At 36.1% G+C, this 22,495-nt stretch overlaps 1 protein-coding gene across 9 annotated transcripts in view; it reads right to left on the bottom strand.

The window, feature by feature from the left end:
- INPP4B (inositol polyphosphate-4-phosphatase type II B) overlaps positions 1–22,495 on the bottom strand; it is a 661,544-nt gene that overhangs the window by 346,557 nt on the left and 292,492 nt on the right. For all 9 annotated transcript variants that reach the window (XR_010383803.1, XM_064493334.1, XM_064493318.1 and 6 more), the window contains exon 3: positions 5,038–5,103. The gene's annotated coding sequence lies outside the window, so the exon portion shown is untranslated. The remainder of the gene's footprint in view (positions 1–5,037; positions 5,104–22,495) is intronic.

Genomic DNA, 22,495 nt, shown 5'->3' with positions numbered 1-22,495 from the left:
AAAGAAATGAGATAAAATCAAATAAAGATATATAAAATGTCAATGGATTAAAAGAGTCATTATTGTTAAGATGTCAGTTTTTTTTAAATTGATCTAGATCATTAAGAAAATACAAATTAAAACTGTAATGAGCTACTACTATGTACTTATTAGAATGGGTATAATTAAATATTTTAAAAATTGTCAAAATCTCTGACAAGGATGTGGACCAACTGGAATTCTTGTACATTGCTGGTAGAAAGGCAAAACAGTATAGTCACTTTGGAAAAAAGTATGACAGATTCTTACATAGTCAAGCATAACCTACCATAGGAGCCAGCAATCTCACTCCTGGATATACACTCAAGAGAAATAAAACTTATGATCACACAAAAACCTGTTTTTTTTTAAACTAAAAATTCAAAGTCACTCCAAGTTCATTCAAAGATGAATGGATAATCACACCAAAGCAAATTCATAAAAGGGAATATTACTCAACAATAAAAAGGAAAAAGGCACTGATACCCCCAAAAATTAATGACTCAAGCACATTACTGTAAGTGAAAGGAGCTGGATTCAAAGTGCTGCATACTACGTGATTCAATGTACATGGCATTCTGGAAAAGGCAAATTATCGAAACAGAAAACAGATCAGTGGTTTCTAGTGGGTAGAGGCGGGAGAGGTTGATCATAAATAGGTAAAAGACAGAAAATTGGGGGTTGATGTAAGTGTTCTGTATCATGATTACGGTAGTGAGTATGAATGCTAACATTTATCAAAACTTCTAAAACTGAACACCAAAAAGTATGAATTTTACTGTGCGTAGATTTTAAAACAGTGAACACAAAACAAGAAAGATATTAGAAAATACAGCTAGTGGTCAAAAAATATTACTAGCATGATTAATTTTAATAATATTTACTATCATTAGCATGGGTAGACAAGGGGAAGACGGCCTAAGAGAGGGACAGTGGGAATGCTTTGCTGATAGCCATTCAATCAAGAGGCCTGCAGAGACACAAAAGGAAGCAGAAAGAAATCCATTCCACAAAGGAATAAGATGAATAAACTGGGAAACAAATGTTGATTTATAGGAGGCAAAAGTCCAAATGATCAAGACTTAACCGATAAACTTAAGTTTGCTCTGAATGGGCCTCAATAAATGGGGGCACCGTTGAGTTTGGGGTGAGGGACAGGGAAGCAGTAGAAAGGGCTCCTGTGGAGTGGCCGTTCTCAGCATCACATGTGTATCCAAGTCATACAGCTGGAAGGGATACCCAAAAGAAGGTAAGGCCACAGGGAAAGATATGCAGTCAGGTGTCCTGGGAATCAGGGCACCTAGACTGCTGGGTGCAGAGCCAGGCTCCTGGTTCTAAGGGACACAGCAGCCAAAACTAAGGACACATCCACAAAGTCAACCGGACTCAGACAGCTGATGTGACTGCAGCCCAGTGCTCACGGCCTGTACGCCAATCGCCAGTCACCCAGGCACCGGGGTGCAAGCAAGCAGCAAACACTGCCAGAGGTCCACTCCCTTGGTGACTTTTTTGGTAAAAGGTAACAAAATGGAGTGGAGCATGGAAGGAAAGAACCATTAACATACTACATGGCTGGGCTCTCACTGGCTCTGTGTCAGGGTCGCTCTCTACAGATGGGGAACAAGAAATAGTGCTTGAACACAAAACAAAACAAAAATCAAGGTGGGTAAGATAATTATCTCAGGAGATACCTGCGACTGCTTCATGGAGGAGATGATATTTGGTCAGACTTTAAGAGATCTGTACATCAAAAAGGTAGGTGTTGGGGGAGGGTATAGCTCAGCAGTAAAAGTGCATGCTTAGCAATCCCCAGTACCTCCAAAAATATATAAATAGATGAATAAATAAGCCATATTACTCCCCCTGAAAAAAGTAGAAATAAAAAAAACTATAAAAAGTCAGGTATAGATAAAAGGAAGGGGGATGAGAAAAAAGGGGGAAGAAGGGAGGAAGAATGAAAGAAAACAAGGAAGAAAATATTGAAAATGACGGCAGTGCAAGCGAAGACCTAAAGCCACAAATGTAGAATACGCATAAATAACAGGAAATTAACTAATCTGATGGGAGCAGAGTGCATGGAGAAGCAGCAGGAAGTGGGTGCCCTATCACTGAATGAAATCATTCACAGCGGGGCATAACCACCCCTGCTTCCGACATTAGATGTGGTGTTTTCGTAAACCAGGGGCTGGGGCAATCTGGATTATCTGCTTCCTGGCCCCGCATTAGTTTACAGCTTCACTCCATTAAACAAATCTTAATTGAGCAACTACCTTGCCTAACAGCATGCAAAGTACTGTGAGTAATTCAGAAATAACATGTCACTATGCCTTTACATGGGATTTACAATCTGGACAGCAGAATCTAAAATACCTACAAGAAAAAAAAAAAAAAAACAGAGTAAAAGGATTAGTGAATCTGCCTTGAAGTCAGCCTCCAAAGCACAGAAGCAATAAGCACTATCTGAATGTCTGGTATTGGCCATATTCTGTACTAAATATTATGATATACATTCTCAAATTTAGCTTTCTTTCTTTTTTACTTTCATCTTTCTTTTCTTTCTAGAACTTAATAATCTAGTCAGTGTATAAGTCAAGAGACAAGAAAGAAACCACATTTCAAAATGGGATTTTAAAAATTTCATTTTAGAGATGGGTAAACTGAGATTGAGAATTTGCCTAGGGTCAGACAAGGGACAATCCGGTCTCCAAACTTTAAAATCACTATTTTTACACTGAGCAAAATATAGTCCTTGAAAATTCCAATTTATAGAGATTAAAAAGACTTGTTATTTGGTTGAGAAAATTATTCCTGAAAAAGGAAACAACAGAGTTCAATTTTATGCCAGATAACATGTTTCTTATACTCCAACGCATTTTAAAATAGGTGAGCATTCAATCTGGCTGTAATATTTCCATTTCTATTTTTCTCCCTACTTTTATGTTTTTGTATTGCTCTTTTTATTTTCTCTCCCTTTTTTTTAAACCATTTTCAATTAAGATTTCTAAATAGATTCCAAATTTGAGACACATCTCTAGCAGAAAGCAAATGGCAGGAGTAGTAATTAAGGGACCGCTATGTTTTATCTTTCCAAGGATGAAACAAGTTTTTTTGTTTCTAAGTTATGAAATCGTAGGGAATTGTTCATAATTTTTTTCCATATATTTTAATAATAGTTAACTGAATTGAAAGATAACTGAATTGATTTAAAAAGGTCAATTTCCTTTTCCAACACAGATGCTGAGAACCTCTCTTCTGGGATAACCTTAGTTTAACTCTGAATCCTTGAAACCTGTATTGGTGCAGATATAAGATTTCCACATTTTATATAAAATCAAATCATTTCTCTGGGTGCTAAAGTAGGCACCACCCCCAGCCACGTTCCTCACTTTCCACCTTTCTAAATTATGAGAATTTTACAAACCAAGGAGAGTAAGTATTCTCAGTGGAAAGGAATGAGATTCAGAGCAGCTAAGACGCAGACAACATTTTTTTTTGTAGTTGGTTTTCCTTTGTTTGATTTAAGAGAACAAGTATTACTAACAGTAAGATTGAAAATTACTTAGTGAGCTCTTACTCCAGTGCTCCTCAGTGGTACTTAAGGCTCTATTTTTACATGTAAAGTATAATCAGGATTTGAAGCAATTAACCACATAATTCAGGTCAAGAAAAATCTTCTGCCCGAAAAAGCTAAACCACCAAAGTAAACATGTCTTTTTTCTCTGGACTGAATTATCTAGATTCTAGAAAATTATCTAACATAATTAAATGTGCATAGCCATAAAATAGGTCAAGTTACCTAAAAGCAGGTCAGCCTCAGGAGTATGAGGAACCCCACAAAATACACTTTCTTTCCAAGAAAGTTTTGAAACATTTCCTAATGTAAACCTGGAAGTACTGGTTAACTAATATCAAGTTAAATAAAGGTGCACACTCACACAAACATATACACATATGTGTATACATACATGTATATTTATTACAGAATGTTAATGTGTCTTCAAAGCTCCTGAGAGTGGTATAGTATTGAGAAATTTTCAAACTTCCTTGACCCTAAACCATTTTATACAGAACGTATCATGGAACTAGTATGCAGACACACTGAGAACCTCTCTGCACTGTCATAAGCCATTTACACTTTGGCAGGAGATGTAGGGGGTGGGGTGGGTTTGGTAGATCTGAAAGTTTCTATATTCAGGGTGCCAGGAGAGAAAATCAAATGACAGAGCACAGAAATGTCTAGGGGAGGATGTGGCCACGCAGAGCTGCTCTGAAGACACCTCACTGGAGCAACGAAAGCCCTGTGGGACTGAGCCGGTTGCCACATTCACGTTCATCCCATTGTCAACCCAGTTTCATCTTATACTTCTCTCCACCTCTGTGACTTTGCCACTATATCCTTTTCTTCAGTTACTTTCTTTATTCATTGCTGTTCCATCTACCTGGGACTTTTTTCCTTACACTTCAGCTCTTAGTTTAAACACCACCTTCTAAAGATGCACCCCCTGTTTATCTCGTCTCCAGTAGATCCCTCCCTTATCTCCCAACATTTTCTCCCACAGAACTCTGCAGTAGCATGTATCACAGTTTTTATTCTTATATTGATCCTTGTCTATCTGTTTCATGTCACTTCCACTGGACTGCAAGCACCATGAGGGCAGGAATGAATCATGTCTGTTTTGTTCAAGTCTCTAAAATCACTCAGTAACTCAAAGATGAGTGTTTGCCATATATCAGGCTTTTCATGAATATGTGTTGATTTAATAATGAGTAATAATTATTTGTTCATTACTCTACATTTCTGCCTAGACCTGGCCTAATTGAAGCTCTCAAAATTAATTTAATGTGCACTTAGAAAACAGTTCCTCTTTAAGATACAGTCAGCCATGCAGTCACATACATTCTAAGACACCGAAGTGGAATTTTTGTAAAATATTTTTCTAACAATAGAGGCTGTAAGTTTGAAGTAATCATCAGTCTAAATGAACAGTGAGGGTTATTTTCTGAGAATCAGCCTTGTACCTGCTTTTTTGTTGTCTTCCTCAAACAGCTCAGGTCTTTGATTACTGCCTTGCAGACTTCAGAGCTCTGTAAAGAATAAAAGACAAAATGTTAGGATTTGGTGTTTTCACTGGGAACTCCTCTTCTGAAAACACTCCAGGCGAAAATACTTAATTTGCTTGTAATGCCCTTTACTCCAAACTTGAGGACTTACATGATCACAAGATCCACGGAATATAGCCGTTTCTGGTTGGTATTCCAAATCGAGCTGCTTTGTTCACAGAGGCCACTAGAAGGAACTGGAGCTGACCCTTATTTATTTGCTTACCTGAGCCGGGCACTCTTCTAACTTGCAAGGATTAACATATTTACTCCTCACAACCACTGGGTAGGCAAGGGTTAACCCAGCAGGCCTGAATGACTCAAACGCTTCGCATTCCAAAGAAAGGCCTACCTTTAGAATTGGCCCTAGGGCAGCTTCTGGAAGATAACCTCCGAGCTCTTGGAATAGTCTGCCTGATAAGAGAGTTTTTTGAATGCTCAGGCCTCTGCTCTTCCAGTTTGACCAGATACATTTATGGCGGACAACTGTTTTTGTTGCGGGCAGGGAAGGCTGAAGTCTGAATAGCTGAGGTCGGTCATCTGGTGCTGCGTGTTTCTGTGACTGACCCCGAATAAAACTCCGGAAACCAGAGCTCTGTGGAGCTTCCCTGGCTGCCCGCCCTTCACACATGTTGTCACACATGGTTGCCAAGAGAAGTAAGTGTGCCCCCACGTGACTCCACCGGGAGGGACACCTGGAAGTTGGATGCTAGACTTTGCCTCAGGTGCCTTTCTCTTTGCTGATTTTAATCCGTAGCCTTTCACTGGAAGAATCCATGACTGTGAGTCTAACAGTTTTTCTGATTCCAGCAAATCATTGAGCCTAAGGATGGTCTTGCGGTAGGTACCCCATGTGGTAGGTACTATTATTACCCATATTTTATAGATAGAGGAATTGGCAAAGAAAGGTGGGGTGACAGTCAGTATCCCACAGCTAGTTTCCGGGGCGGCATTTCACTTTGAGCCCAATGATCTGGATCCAGAGTTTGGACATTTTACCACTGTGCCCTGTGGTGTATCAAAATATTTGTTACTGTGTGTCATTCAATAAGTGCATCAAAAATGTCACTTGGTTCTTTTTTCTACTTTATTATCAGGAATGATGATTTTCAAATTGTAAATTTACTATCAATTATCAAGAGTTCATTTTATCTGTCAAAAAGAGAGCAATAACTTTTATTGAGTTAAAGTTTTCTTTAACCTCTGTACTGTATTCAAAACAAACTGTCCCGCAGTCATGTCAGTAATGTAGATGTGACATAAGATTTTGTCACTCACATGCTTGTAGATTTCTTCCCATTCTAGATGAAATAGGAGGATGAAAACCACAAAGTGTCAGCTTGAACTCATCCCAGGTCTTATTTAATTTGGGGAAAACAAAACACCTAATCATAATTCATCTTAAGATCTCTATTTTTTTAGTCTGATAGATCCAGAGTTGCTTTTAAAATATGTGATAGGAAAAAAAAATAGCTTCATAATAGGAGAAAACATGAAGCTAATCACTCAGTTGCTACTAAAGAAAATGTAAACCATCTACTGATTTCTAAACACAACGTATAAAAATAATACACTAGCTACATAGAAAAGTCCTAAGTTTGCTATCGTAAGCTTTTCTTTCAGGTAGACTTTGCAAAAAACACTTTGGTCTAGTTAATCATTGTCATTAGGTGTCTGAAGTAGGCTTTATTCATTAGGCTTTATTTTAACACTTAAACAAAACCATAATTCATTCTCTTATCTTTTTCAACCCACCCTAAGCATTGCGCCCTGTTGTACACACACATTCAATAGTGAATTACAGTGTCTTCTTCTTATCACCCCAACAGATTGCACATCTCTTGGTATTTTGAAATGTCATTACTTCTGCAAAGGTAATGCGTCTGCCTTGCCGTGTAGGACAGAGGTCCATGTAGTCTCCTGAGGTCCACAGTGTCCCAACAAGCTGGTAAAATTGCTTTGAAAAATACAAGGAAAGCACGCGGAGGAAGGGCAACACCTTACATAGTGATGATGAAATACATAGATTGTAAACCGGGTAACTGTGCAAGCCCAAAGAATAAAAGTTTATGATGCAGAAGGATCAGCTGTGTTATGTGAGCCTGAGTCTTTCATACTTGTTTTGTCCCCATTATGTTGTCATTACTTGTCAGCTCCCATTATGCAGCAAGAACCAATGCTGACCCAAACCCACCAAAGTGTTAGGCACCTTAAATATCCCACCCAGTCAATGCAAACAAAAGCCTTATTTAATACTTCTCATGACCTCCACAATAAATGGTCAAATAGAATATTGGCCTTGATTAGGACATAAAAGTTTTCTTTAAAAAGAAAAGAGAAAATTCCATTTCAAACAACTTTTGGATACTAAATTGAGCATTACTGATTAGGAATAAAACATGGAAGATTAAAAAATGGAATAGCCTCTATTGGGCTCCACCTATGCTTCTCTGGTTCCCATATCCATTCCTTTGTGGCCCTAAATGGGGCTCTCATGACTCACATTCTGTCTCTCCTCCTACCCCAGAGTCTTGGTGTGATGGGGATACAGCTAAATTCAGAGCTGGCTGTTTGCCCTTTTCATGTTGCCCCATGAGTGACAGCTGGGTCTGAGATGCCTTGTTGATCCCAGACAGCCTGGTGATTCTAGATCAAGTGTCCCCATCAATGGGAGGTTGTGGGATATTATGCCAAAGGCAGGGGCTAAGTAGGGTGGAGATTAGGAAAGATTAGGGAGAGAGCATGACATGCAGGTCAGGAAACTGTATTACAGAGGTCCTCCTCAGTTCCGAAAGACTCACATATTTGTCTCCTAGAAGACCCTGCTTCACAGATGATAACTCCTTCACAGATGATAACTCCTTCACAGATGATACACATATAATCACCTATTATATGTTATATTATATTATATTATATTATATTATATTATATTATATTATTAATAACTGTGTCTAAAATAAATGTGAAAATTTAACTGTATCTCAAAAAGCAGGTTTTTAAAATCTCACTTTTGTTCTTCAATTCCCATCTTTTATTGTAAAAATAAAATAGAATTTAGCTGATAATGAGATCATTCCCAATTGTTGACAATTTTCACATCAACTAAAAAAACTACTAAAAAATTTCTATTAGAATTAATAAAATGATTCAAAAAAAGTCTCAGGATTCAATATAAATTTGTAATGATAATTGCTCTGTACAATAGCAATAAACAGAAAGTAAAAAATTTAAAATAAATAAATGCAACTCCCAATAGCATCAATAATCCTGACTCACTATAGCAGTAACAATAAAATCCTAAAACTACTTATGAATAACTCTGTAAAGACAATTTAAAAAAGCTATAAAAGAAATAAGGAACCATAACACATGCATGAGTAGGAAATTATTTACAACATAAATATCACTTCTTCCCAAATTAATTTTATGTTTTTAGCATAATTCCAGTCAAAATTCTAGTAGGAATAATTAAAGCTTTCTGTTAAAACTTTCTGAAGTTCATTTGAAGAAAGAGTCATGGATCATAAGAAAATTCTAAATATAAATATTAATGACAGGTTTTGTTCTAATGATAAAATACATCGTTGTGACACAACATTTAACACAGTGCAGAACTAGCTTAGAAACTGACATACAGATTAGTGAGAAAATATAGGTATCCCAGAGACATTCTATTTTATGCATTAATTCAACATACACTTAATGCCAAGAACTATGCTAGTTATTAAAGGGAAAACATAATTCCTACTCTCAGAAAGTTTGACGGGGAAAAAAAAGTAGCTATTTTTATCATGACAGAAATTAATACAAATGGGCATTGGACTTTATGAATGCATATAGAAAGGGAGCCTCAATTCAGTGTATGATAAAACGAGTATCACCAATTCATGAGAAACTCTTTAATAAATAATGTTGAGATAATCGTCCATCTTTTTGGAATAAAATCAAATACATCTCATTAGACATAGATATAAACTGCAGATGTATTATGGAATTAAATACAAATGAAATGCAACATTAAAGACAAATAAAAATGGAATTGATTATTTATATGCCTCTCTGGAGAGGGCAAGTCTACTCCTGAAACATATAAGTGCTAAAAGAAATTAGAAAATGCCTGGTAGATAAGACTAGGTTAAAAAAAAACCCCAAAACTTCTCTAAGTTAAAAAGAAAATTAAAAAGCAAAGCAGATGTGAAATTATTTGCAACAACTGCAAATAATTGCAAATAAACCAAAATCTATATTATATAAACACCAAAATATCAAAGGATACTTCACAATGAAGAAACAACTCATTGACGAACATATGGAAAAATGTTCATTCTCATTAGTACTCAAAGAAATAAACATTAAAACAATGATCGACAATATTTCATCTAACAAATTGGCAAAGAATAAAAAATGTTCATCCTTGATGCCATTTTGAAATTGCTTTGAATGCCATTTTCTTACAGCCCCTAAGAGCTCTAAAAGTATTCCTACCTTGTCCCAGATAATCTAGGAAGCATTCTCTCCATATATAATTCATACAAGATGCTCATTTCAGGCACATTCTATTTTAACACCCTCTAAGCCGCCACATCCTTTAGGTAAGTGACTGTCAAATATTCATCACAGTATTATAGGCACCATACCAAGGACATAGAGGGCATGCAATAAATGTCTTGAATGTTGACTAGATGAATTAATGAGCTTGTTTCTTTGTAGTTAAAATAAATAAAAGTGTGGTGCTGGCTTCTCAAAAAATACGTTTTTATACGCCTTGATTTAGTAATTCTGAGTTTCTATTCTAGGGCGGTAATCCTAATTATAGGGGAGAAAAAAGGTGTATATATAAAGAATTACTACAATAGGAAAAATCTAGAAACAGCCTAAATATTCAACAATAGAGACATCTTTGAAAATATTATGTTATATAAATTTGATGGAATATTATGTCACCATTAAAAAGAAGAGTTTACAATTCAGGTTTAGAAAGGCTTATGCCAAAATGTTAAATGTGAAAAGCAGGTTGTAAAACTGTACATGTCTTATATAACAGGCGTAGTGTAGCAGGTAAGATTCAGCACGAAATCTCATCTTCATTAATCCTTAACTGTACCTCCATGAATAGGTTACTTAGCTTCTAAGATGTAACAGCAGTAACAATATTGCTTATTTAAAAGGCTGTTATTTTTAATTAAAAATCAAATTAAATAATCCAAATAGTGTTAATAGCATCTATCACGTAACACATATTCAGTAATTACAGATACAGCTTTTGTTTGAACTATCAAACAAAAATAAAACATATTCATACAGAAAGTCCAGATGCTAATGTATCGATGTACTGGCAGTAATTTTTGTGTGGTGGGTTTGGCTGTTCACCACCTTTGGAACATCTTTCCTATGTTTGGGAAGTTTCCCGGTTAACATGTTTACACATCACCAGAATGGATGCCTGAAATCACTTCTCAGTGTTCCTTACGTGCGAAGAGTCTAAATTATCCCCAAAGGGACTGATGCTAGAGGAGAATGCTAGGGCGAAAGCCTGTGACCGAGGCTTTTCTGATAAGACACTCATGTACAAGGCTTCAGTGCTGAAGCACATGCTTCACTGAAACCATTTGGCAATCCATTCTGAGAGCTGACATCTCTGCCAGCTTTCAGATGCCGTGGGGGCAAAAGGATCTACCATCAGGTGAGGGTGAGGGTGGTGGAGCCTGTGCCAGGGACAGAAACTGGGTTTGAGTCCTGGAGCGGTGCTCATGTGTATTTGGCTGGGCTTAGAGTTCCTGGGCAGGCAGCCTCCAAGCCTGAGCCAAGGCTCTTTAAGACTTTAATGGATCCCATGCAGTTCTGCCTTCATCAGCCTTTTCCTCTGTAATACACACACATACACATCCCTCCATAGATGTATATGGGTATTATATATAGAGAGAGATATGGATATATAATCATAGCTTATGACTGTGTTGGTATAAAAACATAGTACCATATAACAAAAATTCTTCCAACCTAAAAAATCATTTTTTTCCTTTCATGTTTTAAAAGAAATTAAGACATCTTCATGGGTCCGTAAAAGCATTGTTAAGTCGTGGGCACTGCGCCTGTCGTCCCTGATAGAAAACTCAGCTCCACTTAAAGTTTTCAGATGAACTCCTTTATTTGTAAACTAGCTGGAGTCTATTCTGTGCAGCTATGAAACCTGATGATACAGATGACAGAACTACAGTGAAAGTTTTACTTTCGTTCAACTTTCTGGAATCCTCAAATTTTTTGAAAAGGTATGTATTTCTTCTTAAAGGGAAACTGATATATGAAGAAATAGAAGAAAATCTGACCAATGAATGCATCCCCAGTAGTTAGCCTTAAATGACAAACTTTACATGCAGATCTCAGAATCTCAAGCTGGAAAGGGACTGCAAAGATCCCTGTGGGAAAATGTCATGTGCTATCACCCACCTGTCATCTGAATCCTCTCTCTGCTCCCTGACCAAGCTGTCACAGTGATACTGAGCTTAGTAGTTCATGATCTCAGGAAGAAAGTCAGACATCCTATCTCTTGATATCTCTTTGACTATTAGAAAGTTCTTCTTTAATATTGAGTCAAAATATATTTATTCCTGAAACGTTCTCTTTTTTTCCCCTGAAAGCACATCCAACATCTGAGAATTCCTTACGCTCCCATTTTAGATACCCAATAACAACACCTCGGAATCACTGCATAACAACACCCTGGAATCACTGCATAGCAACCCAAATCAGAAGACTTTTATCCCTACTGCACCCACTTGACACTTTGATCCTGTTTCAGTCTATCATTTCCCTGAGTAACCCATTGCTCCAAAGCAGAGACGTGAATGGCTAGACCAGAGGCATTCTCTCTGACTCTTTCTCTTTCGAGCACAAACTCATCATTTTTTTGACTCCCATCAGAGGAAAACAAAATTGCCCTGGGCTATAGTTTTAAAATAAATTTGGAACCCAATATAAAATTCAGATGTTAGTGTTCTGGAAAGGAAAATCTTTCTGTTTCTCTGCTTTTCTTGAAATACCTAGTCAAAATGAAATAGTGAAACCTCTACAAAACTGGTAATCTGGCAATACAAGATCTGGCAATCTAAGCTCTGGTTCTGAAATCTTATGTAAACTATTAAATCCAGATCCCACCATCCCTTGAGGGATAATTCAGATTCTTAACATTTAGTGACTCGATTTCTAACAAAGAATTAGATCCCTAAGTCATTAGCTAATGAAGTAAACTTAAAACTATTGAGCAATGTCATTGCATTTGTATTTAAGATTTTCTTTTAACCAATGGACAGAAGTATTAGGTGGGATTCAAATCAAAAGTACACCATCATTAGTTATTACCTGATTATCATCAGGTATGCATTTTTTGTATTCTTGGAAACTAACAGATTTAAATGCCCCATGATCACAGACACGAGTTGCCACCAACTGAAAAAAAAAATTATGATAGACAGATAGATATCACGTAGACATAAATGAGGACAAAACCTCCACCTAGATTAACTGAAAATTCTTTCCTTTGATTCATTTGTTCAGAAACATTCTGAGTTTTTGTATAAGGTATGCCAAAACTAGGTTTTGAAATAGCTAACCATGAAATCTCAGTCAGTTGTTAAAAGTACTGACTCATTGATCCGATCTTCGGCTGGGCGGAGGCAGGGAAGGAGTTCTGTTTTACCACGTCCTTCAGGAACTCAGGTTGAGAGAGATCTCACCATCATGCAAGCAAGTGACTTAATCATCCTGCATATGGACTTCCAGCAGGGAGACTGGGGAAGAGAGAGAATGAGGATCGCAGGAGACCCCTTTATGAGCCAGGTCTGGACTGTCCCATGACATGCCTAGGGGCAAGGAGCCTGTGCAGCCAAAAGTCTACATCTTGGAAGGGAACCAGGATCTCTGATGGACACCTGGCTGCCTCCATCACAGTCCCGTAGTGTTAAAGATTGTGAGAGTCCCAGTTAGTCCCAGGCAGTTTGCATACTTTTGTCTGTACCAATGCCAGAGCCTAAATAATGAAGCAGGTAACATGAAGGATGTAAGGACTTTGGTAAAATTCACATCAAAAATTGCAGAAATGAGGATAATCAGAAGAATGTGATTATTATAAGCTGCAAGCACTTGAGAGAGGACATACAGGGTTCCAGGAGTAATGTAGTTCTGGATGAGGATGTGTCAGAAATCTCTTCAGGGCAAAAGTCAAATTAGAAAAGGGAATTTTTAGGATTGTTATTTTCATAGTCATATAATAGATTATTACATGATATAATAATATGAAAATATTCCTCAGGCTGACATTCAGAACATTTTAAGGTCTGCCCCTTTTTAGACTTCTTTACAAGTTCTCTGCTTGGAATTTGTCTCAGCCATTTCCACAATGACTTTTGTTTTCTGGTCTCTGCAGATTTCCTGTCTGGAGGCACCTTTCATCAGGTTGCTACCCAGTGGAACTTCACCAACCCAACAAAGCTTCCTCATATTTATGCCAGAAGAATGGTCTCCCCCTTGGAATGCCTGTATTATTTATGTTATGGTGGCTTTTTAATGGGGTTATTTATTTGCTTGTCATCATATGAATCTACTTTTTTGACTCTTTGCACTATCATATCTCCTCATATGTGGTTAAGAGATTAAACTGTTACTGAGTGAACAACTGAAAAAGTAAACAGATGTATACATTAAACAAGTGCTTTTTAAACATGTTGCATACAAGAAGATGGTGATTCTGGAGTCTCAGTCAGTGTAATTAGGGTACTCTGTATTTTGAAAAAGCTCCCAGATAATTTGATTCCATCAGCTTTGGGAAAAATCGATGGCTGATTCTGTTGAACCTGAGGTAAAACTGTTAAGTCACATTCCAGACAAAACCCAACAAGGGCATTGGTTTTAACTACCCCAACATAAACTGATAGAAATATGATTTAGCACTGGAAAGTTTAGAGAGGATTGGGATCTATTTCTTAGACTAAGTAGTTAAAACTTTTCAAGAAAGAAGCATTTTTTTTTCTGTTTTGTGTGGTCTAGTAGATAAGAAGTGGGAAAAAAAGATGATTGTGAGTGAGCCCCAAAGTAATAATCTTCACAATAACATTACCTTTAGCACCCCCATGAGAGTGAGGAAACAGAAGAAATAGTTAAATATTAGAAAAAAAGACATATGGTGGCAATAAGTGGGTATTAGTTGAGAAATCATTTTAAATTAAAATAGAGAAAGTCAATAGCCTGTAAGAATCCCAGTGACTGCTTACCAAATCCCTTACTACAAGCCCAGGAAAAATGCATGTTGTGGTTCAAAGCTATAGGGCATGGCTAATAAAGGGAAAAAAATGATACTATTGTAAGGGAAAAGGTACACTTTTTTTGTTTAAAGTTTAACCATCTTTATCAAGTTTGAGATAATACTGCTTTGAAATTTTGCTCTTTCAAGCAGCTCCAAGCAGTAAATACCACCCCTTAAATGCCATAAACTGTCACCTGTTAAAGATCATCTTTAAAAACACAGAAAGACAGGCAGAGTGAGGATGACAGGAAAACCCGCAAAATAGCCTACAGATCGAGTATTATCTAGGAATGAAATGTTTCCCCCCAAAACAGCTTTCAAGATTACCTTTCAAGGAATGCCAAAGCAAATGAAAACATTTTTTTTAAATATATCAAAAGAAAAGAGCCAGCTAGAGACTCAGTGCACCCCTGATTACAGTCCATCAAAGATAACACTTAGGGCTTAGGGTCTTAAAAAAAAAAAAAAAAAAAAAAAAAGACAGACTAAATCTGACAGGATACTTTCTTTGAAACATAGGATGCTAGGAGATACCACATACTGTCTCTCTAAAATGGTAGATCAGAAGTGTGGAATAAAATAACTACACAAAAATCTAACCATAGCAGTTAGCATTTGGGGGTATGTATTATATACAAATCCTGTGCCTAAAAATACTATCTCATTAGCCTCCTTGCTTTAGCTGTTTCCATATTAAAAGGGCTGATTGAGACCCAAAATATTAAGGTCAAAAGAACAGGGTCAAGAACTATGGACAGACCAGAATGACTTCTCCTAAGGGACAAGGGATCTAGAAAGCTACTGAGATACATGCTCTTGCCGAGATCATAATATGAGCAATAGGCAAATCACACCTTGAAAATCCCAATGACTCTAGAAAGAGATTTCAGAAACCAGAGCTATGTTTGAGCAGCAAAAGCACAAAGATCAGTGTCAAAAACTCAGAACGTCATTGGGTTGGTTTCCATGTGGCTACATATTTGTAGACGGAAGGCTGGTGTTGTGTTTCCTTAAAGCAGTTGCTCTGGCCTAGGTGAGCCACACCTCCCCCATATCTACATTTGTAACTTCATGTCAGGGACTTGAAATCAGCCACAGTTGGAGTATTTAAACCTGGAAAATGTGCAAATACTAAAAATCAGGACTTCTTGTTTAGTTTTGTTATTTAGAGAGCCAGCTTACCAGCACATCACTGCCCTAGAGGGACAAGTTCAAGACACTTATGAACCATGACTCCAAAAGAAGAAACAATTTAGAGGAGGTCTACTAAAGAAAATATAAGGAAGATGATGTTAGAGCTCAACTGTGTCTATATTAGATGCTGTCTAGTTAGATGACAAAATACTTCTGAAATAATGTTATGCCACTCAGGGAGGTGAAGATAAATAAAATGTACATAAATATGAGATGCTTTTGGTATTTGTGGAAATGGGTGGCTGTATATTTCTCACTACAGGAGCCCCTCTATTAAAAAAATTCAGAGGGGTATGATAGAAAAACAAATGCCTGGACCAAAATTAAAAAGAAAGAAGATACTCAGATGCAGCAAGCCCATGAAGTAGAGAACAAAAAGAGTCAATGTAAGAAGCATATCTGAAAACTATGAAATTGACAAAAGAACCTGAAGATGACACAAATAAATGGAAAGATATACAATGCTTATGGACTGGAAGAATTAATACTGTTAAAACATCCATACTACCCAAAATTCAATGCAATCCTTATCAAAATACCCATGGTATTTTTCACAAAACTAGAACAAATAATCCCCAAATTTGTATGGAACCACAAAAGACTCTGAACAGCCAAAGCAAACTGAGAAAGAAGAACAAACTTGGAGGTATCACACGCCCTGATTTCAAACTACACAACAAAGCTATAGTAATCAAAATGGTATGGAACTGGCACAAAAACAGAAACACAGACCAATGCAACAGAATAACCCAGAAAGAAACCCATGCTTATATGGTCAATCAATCTATGACAAGAATACACAATGGGGAAAAGACAATCTTTTCAATAAATGATGTTGGAAAAATTGGACAGCTACATGTAAAAGAATGATATTAGACCATTTTCTTACACCATATACAAAAATAAACTAAAAATGGATTAAAGACTTAAATGTAAGACCTAAAACTATAAAATGCCTAGAAGAAAACATAGGAAGTATGCTCTTTGACATTAGTCTTAGCAATATTTTTTGGTTATGTCTCATCAGAAAAGGGAACAAAACCAAAAACAAACAAATGGGACTACATCAAACTGAATATTTCTTGCACAGCAAAGAGAATTATCAACAAAATGAAAAGACAACCTACTGAATGGGAGAAGATCTTTGCAAATGATATTTCTGATAATGGGCTAATACCCAAAATATATAAAGAGCTCATACAATTCAACACTAAAAAAAAAAAAAACACACACACACACAAAAAACTCCAATTAAAAAATGGGCAGAGAATCTGAATAGACATTTTTTCCAATGAAGACACAGGTGGCCAACGAGCACATGAAAAAAGTCTCAACATCCCTAATCTTTAGGGAAATGCAAATCAAAACCACAATGAGATATCACCTCACACTTGTCAGAATGGCTATGGTCAAAAAGACAACAAATAATAACAAGTGTGGGTAAGGACATGGAGAAAAAGTAACCCTAGTGCACTGCTGATAGGAATGTAAACTGGCACAGATACTATGGAAAATAGTATGGAGACTCCTAAAAAAATTAAAAATAGATGAACCAGCAATTCCACTTCTGGGTATATTTCCAAAGGAAATAAACACTAATTTGAAAAGATATATGCAATGTTTATTGTAGTATTATTTACAATAACAAAGATATGAAAGCAACTTGTGTCCATTTATAGACAAATGGATAAAGAAGATATGGTCTGATGGTGTAAATAGAACAGAATATTACTCAGCCATAAAAAGCATGAAATCTTGCCATTTGCAACAATATGGATGGACCCAGAAGGTTTTATGTTTAGTGTAATAAGACAGAAAAAGACAAATTATGCGTTCAGTTATGTGAAATACCCCCCCCCCAAATAACAACAAATAATAACAAAACAGAAACAGACTGATAAATATAGAGAACAAACTAGTCATTGCTGGGCAGGAGAAGGGGTGGAGAGATGGATGAAACAGGTGAAGGGGAATAAAAGGTACAAATTTCCAGTTATAAAATAAATAGAATTTACAGAATAATGTGGTCAATAATATTATAATAACTTTTTATGGTGACAGGTAATAACTAGACTTATAGTAGAGATCATTTCATAATGTGTAAAAATATTGAATCACTATGTTGTATACCTGAAACTAATATAAATTTGTAAGCAAATTATGCTTCAATAAAAAATAAGCAGATTAAACTGTTTAATCCTTATCTGACCCTTCTCTAAAGTGGGATGTATGAATACTAGAGGCAGATCATTCTCCTTTAGAAAAGCATGAGTCAGAAGGAAATATTTCTATTGCCCCTAAAGAGATGAAACTTACTAAGGCCTGAAAAGTGTGAAAAGGGAGATTAGGGAAAAAAAGTTGTCAGGCAGAACATATGGTCGTCATTAGGCTATTCCAAGGAGAGAGACAGCCAACACAAACACTAAGGAATCAACTCTGTTCAAACTTCTGAGTGGACTCCTCTAGCTGAGACAGAACAGAATGAGAAGTGAAGGGAAGAGAAATTTGGAAGTTTAATTTCTTTGGGCTTTATCTTTAGATATAAAATTAAAAAAAATAATTTATTGACATTGTATTATCATTGGAGCATTTTTAAGTTGTTATGTTATAATTGCATAACTTCTGATGAAACCTATTAGACATGTAGTTAGGTGTAGTTTGGAATGAGAAATTAACATGAGCGGATAAAGAAGATGTGGTGTGTGTATATATATATATATATATGGAATACATGTGTATGTATATATGCAATGGAATACTGTAAAAAAACAGAAATTTTGCCTTTTGCAGCAACATGGATGGACTTGGAGAGCGTTATGCTAAGTGAAATAAATCAGACAGAGGAAGACAACTACTGTATGATTTCACTTATATGTGAAATCTAAAAAATGCAACAAACTAGTGAATACAACAGAAAAGAAGGAGACTCACAGATAGAGAATAAACTAGTGGATACCAGTGGGGAGAGGGAAGCAGGGAATGGTATTATAAGGGTGGGGGAGTGGGATGTACAAACTCGTGGGTATAGGATGAGCTACAAGGATCATGCACAAGGAGCTTGTACAACACGGGGAATATAGCCAATATTTTACAATAACTATAAATGGGATATAGACTTTACAAATATGAATTGCTATATTGTACACTTGTAACATATAATATTGTACAGCAACTATACTTCAAAAAATAAAATAAGATAGTCCAAAAAAATGAAGAATAGTTTTGTCTTAGGGTGTAGCAAAGTCCTGGACTTCACTAAGGCACTATCCTATCCTATTCCAGTGCACTCTAGAGAGATGATGTCCAACAGATGGTATTTCACTGATGCAAATATGCTCTAACATTTCTGCCCTAGAGTGCGTCCACTAGCTACACCTGGCTATTGAGCATTTGAAATGTGCCCAGTGTTACTAAGAAACTGAATTTTTATTTAATCTGATTTTAGTTAATTTGAACTTAAATAGCCACATGTGGCTAGTGGCTACCATATTGGGCAATGCAGCTTTAGAAGTAAAAACTAAACTTCCCACCAGATATGCAAATGATCAGTGTCATTCTCAACTTTATGAGTAAAGAGCAGGACATCCTGGAAATCAGTGTTCTCCATAAGAGCCAGGCTTAACACTGGTGAGACATGGGGTTGATTGTTAGACCAGATAGGTTAAGAAAACAAAGAGAACCTGGCTGCCATGGGGCAGAGCTTCCATTTCTTAGGATGCTATTTCTGATACAGTTACACTAGGGTAACACTCCTGCCCTTCTCCCTCCTCACCGGCTTGGACTTCTCACTTTGTTTTGAATCAGAAAAAACTGTATATTCTTTTTTTTAAATTGAAGTATAGTTGATTTACAATGTTGTGTTAGTTTCTGGTGTACAGCATAGTGATTCAGTTATACATACATATATATTCTGTTTCAGATTCTTTTTCATTATAGGTTACTACAAAGATATTGAATATAGTTCCCTGTGCTATACAGTAGGACCTTGTTGTTCATCTATTTTATATAAAGTGGTTAAAATTGCAAATCCTAGACTCCTAATTTATCCATCCTCCTTTTCCCTTTGGTAACCATAAGTTTGTTTTCTATGTCTGTGAGTCCGTTTTTGTTTTGTAAATAAGCTCATTTGTGCTTTTTTTTTTTTTTTTTTGTTCCAAGTATAAGTGATCTCATATGATATTTGTCTTTCTCTGTCTGACTTATTTCACTTAGTATGATCATCTCTAGGTCCATCCATGTTGCTGCAAATGGCATCATTTCATTCTTTTTTCCTGAGTAGGAAACTGTGCATTCTTTCTGTTCCCTACCTTGTGGTAAACCTATCATAGTGGGCTCTGCCCTTAGGGAAGGACTGCATTTATCCATCTCTATCTGCCTGGGTGTCTCAGTTTACTTCCAGAGTGAAATATCAGAAGCTCAGTGTGGCATCAAGTATGGCCTATTATCCAATCAAGCTATTATTAGTAATAAAACTGTTATTTAAAGATTTTTAATTTAAAGTTCCATATGTCTGATTTCCATGTCTACTAATAAGTTCCTTCCAAAACATGGAGGGAAAAGAAAAGTGATTTATTGGCCAGGCCCTCTCTTCAGAAATTCAACAGTCAGTATTTCTGATGATTGAATGGCTTCAAAAATAAGAGGTAGAATGTGTCTCTGTGGTGGACTTTCTTTTTTCTGAGATCACTTGAATGATACTTTTAGACACATATAGAAGCTCTGCAGGTATCAGTTTGTATTAAGGCAGCCATGAACCAAAGGAATAAATCATATGAAAGTGTTTTGCACTGAGATCAAAGCCTTTTCTGACCTTCTTGAGTTGGTCTAACCCCACAGTATTTGCTTTCATAGCATCTAGTACTTCTCCTTTATGACACATCGTATCTTAATTTGTGCAATTCATTAGTGAAGAGCTTGCAATTCCCACTAGATTGTAAGCTTCATAAGGAAAGGGACTGTGAATATCTTTTAATCATCATTTTATTTCTAGCACTTGGAATAATGACCGGCACATAGATGATACACTCCATAAATAAATAATGCCATATTTTATTTAATGACATAAAAGATTATCTGCAGTAGCAGCAGAGATTGTGATGCAAATTTAATTTTGGGCTTCTTTTATGCATAGTCCCCAGAAATAAGGGTCCTGCCAAAAGAGAACTCTTTTTTTTTTCAAAAAAGCTTCAGTTATCTTTTTTTTTTTTTTTTTATTGAAGTACAGCCAATTACAATGTGTCAATTTCTGGTGTGCAGCACAATGTCCCAGTCTTGCATATACATATATATTCATCTTCACATTTTTTTCATTAAAGGTTATTACAAGATATTGAGCACTGTTCCTTGTGCTATACAAAAGAAACTATTTTTAAAATCTATTTTTATATATAGTGGCCAACATTTGTAAATATCAAACTCCCAAATTTATCCCCTCCCACCCCTTTTCCCCAGTAACCATAAGATTGTTTACTAAGTCTTTTTCTGTTTTGTAGATGAGTTCATAGTGTCTTTTTTTTTTTTTTTAGATTCCACATATGAGTGATATAATATGGTATTTCTCTTTCTGTTTTTTCTTTTTTTTTTTAATCATTTTCCCAAAGTACCTCCTCCTTATGGCATTCTTTGCGTTAATAAGAGCAAAGGTGAATGAGATCTCTCTGTGAATGGATACTACTAACGAACTTAAGAAGCAGTGATACCTGATATTCAGATTTAGGTTTCCATTTTTGCATCATAGTTCCCTAGGTGTTAGTCAAATTTGTAAACTTGAAATCTTGTGCTTTAGGAACTAATGTAGCACCTGTGTGTTTATTTTATCACATTGGAAAGCAAGGAGCTAAGACAGGATTAATGCAATTATCAGAGGCAGTGAGATGGTGTAAAGTGATGAACAGCAACCAGAATAGGTTTGTGGAATTCAAGAACATTCACTGCAGATTCTCAGAAATTCTTGAGGAGGAACCTAGATTTCCTGCCATTGTACAGAATGAGGATCCAAGATTATTACTACTTAGATATTTAAGGAAAATGTGATACTGAAAAGATAACCTACCCATAGAACCCAGGGCTCAAAATTAATTAGAAAGAGCTGGAATGGGGGCTGGAAATCTTATTGCTTGGGAACATGGATCTCAGTTTATAAGAACTAGAGAATGTTGTACAACACAAAAGCGTTATTGTAAAAATATTAGAACATTTTTCCTGTCCTAGAACACCATGTACAGTGCTCATAACTATATTTTAAGGATATTTAAAACTTTAGAAGACCCAGAAAACAGCACCTAAAGCCATCAGGTGAACGAAGTATGAGAGCTGCCCTATACAGTCTGATTAAAGTAGAAAACTTTGAAAACAGACGCTGAGGAATAACATCAACATAAAAATGAGCATCTTAAAAATCAACATAAAGTACAAATTTAATATAGATTTGTTCAACAAATTTCAAAGTATTAGAGTAGAGAAATATGCTTTGAGGAAATAAAATCATCAGTATTTTAATAACACCAATTTAGAAAGACACTCTGGAAATACATATCTGACAAGAATTTGTCAAATTTTTGAAAAAACTTAGCCATTGACAGATATTAAAGGAAAACCTGGATATAATCTATTTTTAGGGTTGAAAGCCACAACTTCTAATAGCCATACCTTGAGGTATTCAGTGGCAATCAAACATTTGAATTAGAAAGGCCTGAGTACAGAACCAATTAAATTCCAGAATACTTTGAAAAAGGCAATTTAAACAATAATTGAGATCTAACTGTCTGAAAGAAAACATCTACACATTAAGGAATTCCTCAGAAAAAGTAGGGGTCTCATATTTAGTTTTTGATTAATAAGGATGTCTATGTTTAAAACACCTGTGCAGTCAAGGGGGGACTA

This window comes from Camelus dromedarius, chromosome 1 (assembly GCF_036321535.1).
Source record: "Camelus dromedarius isolate mCamDro1 chromosome 1, mCamDro1.pat, whole genome shotgun sequence".
NCBI lineage: Eukaryota > Metazoa > Chordata > Mammalia > Artiodactyla > Camelidae > Camelus > Camelus dromedarius.
This window is presented reverse-complemented; position numbering and strand designations above follow the sequence as displayed.